This window comes from Arachis duranensis, chromosome 9 (assembly GCF_000817695.3).
Source record: "Arachis duranensis cultivar V14167 chromosome 9, aradu.V14167.gnm2.J7QH, whole genome shotgun sequence".
Taxonomy (NCBI): domain Eukaryota; kingdom Viridiplantae; phylum Streptophyta; class Magnoliopsida; order Fabales; family Fabaceae; genus Arachis; species Arachis duranensis.
Genome location: NC_029780.3, coordinates 63,775,868 through 63,778,228, shown reverse-complemented (window position 1 = coordinate 63,778,228; position 2,361 = coordinate 63,775,868). Strand labels below are relative to the sequence as shown.

The window sequence follows — 2,361 nt, the reverse complement described above, 5'->3', positions numbered from 1 at the left end:
CACATGAGCAGGAGCAAGGATAAGAACATTCTTGTTGAAGCTGATCCGGAACCTGAAAGGACTCTGAAGAGGAAGCTAAGAGAAGCTAAAACACAACACTCTGAAGAGGACTTTACGGAAATTTTTGAAAAAGAAGTAGAGATGGCCGAACCCAATAACAATGGTGGAGGTGCAAGGAAGATGCTTGGTGACTTTACTGCACCAAATTCCAACTTCCATGGAAGAAGCATCTCAATTCCTGCCATTGGAGCAAACAACTTTGAGTTAAAGCCTCAATTTGTTTCTCTGATGCACAGAATTGCAAGTTTCATGGACTTCCATTAGAAGATCCTTTTCAGTTCTTAACTGAATTCTTGCGGATCTGTGATACTGTTAAGACCGATGGAGTTGATCCCGAGGTCTACAAGCTTATGCTTTTTCCTTTTGCTATAAGAGACAAGAGTTAAAATATGGTTGGACTCTCAACCTAAAGATAACCTGAACTCTTGGGATAAGCTGGTCATGGCTTTCTTAGCCAAGTTATTTCCTCCTCAAAAGCTGAGCAAGCTTAGAGTGGATGTTCAAACCTTCAGACAGAAAGAAGGTGAATCCCTCTATGAAGCTTGGGAGAGATACAAGCAACTGACCAAAAAGTGTCCTTCTGTCATGCTTTCAGAATGGACCATCCTGGATATATTCTATGATGGTCTGTCTGAATTGTCTAAAATGTCATTGAACCATTCTGCAGGTGGATCTATTCACCTAAAGAAAATGCCTGTAGAAGCTCAGGAACTCATTGAAATGGTTGCAAATAACCAGTTCAAGTACACTTCTGGAAGGAATCCTGTGAGTAATGGGATGCCTCAGAGGAAGGGAGTTATTGAAATTGATGCTCTGAATGCTATATTGGCTCAGAACAAAATGTTGACTCAGCAAGTCAACAAGATTTCTCAGAGTCTAAATGGATTACAAAATGCATCCATCAGTACTAAAGAAGCATCTTCTGAAGAAGCAGCTTATGATCCTGAGAACCCTGCAATGGCAGAGGTGAATTACATGGGTGAAGCCTATGGAAACACCTATAATCCATCATGGAGAAATCATCCAAATTTCTCATGGAAGGATCAACAAAAGCCTCAACAAGGCTTTAATAATGGTAGAAGAAACAGGTTTAGCAATAGCAAGCCTTTTCTATCATCCTCTCAGCAACAGACAGAGAATTCTAAGTAGAGCCCCTCTAGCTTAGCAAACAAAGTCTCTGATCTATCTAAGGCCACTATAAGTTTCATGAATGAAACAAGGTCCTCTATCAAGAATCTGGAGGCACAAGTGGGCCATCTGAGTAAAAGAGTCACTAAAACTCCTCATAGTACTCTCCCAAGCAATACCGAAGAGAATCCAAAAAAATAGTCCAAGGCTATAACCTTGCTTGGTGTGGCCGAACCTAGAGAGGAGGAGGAGGCAGTGATTCCTAGTGAGAAAGACCTCCTGGGACGTTCACTGACCAATAAGGAGTACCGCAATGAGGAACCAAGGGAATCTAAGGCTCATACAGAGACCATAGAGATTCCATGAATTTCTTTCTGCCATTCATGAGCTCTGATGAATATTCTTCCTCTAAAGAGGATGAGGATATTACTGAAGAGCAAGTTGCTAAGTACCTTGGAGCAATCATGAAACTGAATGCCAAGTTATTTGGTAATGAGACTTGGGGAGAATGAACCCCCCTTGCTCACCAATGAACTGAATGACTTGGTTAGGCAGACATTACCTCAAAAGAAACAGGATCCTGGTAAATTTTTAATTCCCTGTACCATAGGCACCATGACCTTTGAGAAGGTTCTGTGTGACCTGGGGTCAGGCATAAACTTAATGTCACTCTCTGTAATGGAGAAACTGGGAATCTTTGAGGTACAGGCTGCCAAATTCTCATTAGAGATGGCAGACAAATCAATGAAAAAGGCTTATGGACAGGTAGAGGACGTGCTAGTAAAGGTCAAAGGCCTTTACATCCCTGCTGATTTCATAATCCTAGACACTGGAAAGGATGAGGATGAATCCATCATCCTTAGAAGACCCTTCCTAGCCACAGCAAAAGCTGTGATTGATGTGGACAGAGGAGAGTTAATCATTCAATTGAATGAGGATTACCTTGTGTTTAAAACTCAAGGATCTCCCTCTGTAACCATGGAGAGGAAGCAAGAAAAGCTTCTCTCAATGGAGAGTCAAACAAAGCTCCCACAGTCAAACTCTAAGTTTGGTGTTGGGAGGCCACAACCAAACTCGAAGTTTGGTGTTGAACCCCCACATTCAAACTCTAAGTTTGGTGTTGGGAGGTCCCAATAATGCTCTGAACATCTGTGAAGCTCCATGAGAGCTCAC

The 2,361-nt window shown here is 42.0% G+C and overlaps 1 non-coding gene across 1 annotated transcript; it reads right to left on the bottom strand.

The window, feature by feature from the left end:
• Positions 1–543: 543 nt before the first annotated feature.
• On the bottom strand, positions 544–651 carry LOC127742046 (small nucleolar RNA R71). Its single transcript, XR_008003233.1, has one exon. It is a non-coding gene; the product is annotated as a small nucleolar RNA R71 (small nucleolar RNA).
• Positions 652–2,361: the final 1,710 nt, after the last annotated feature.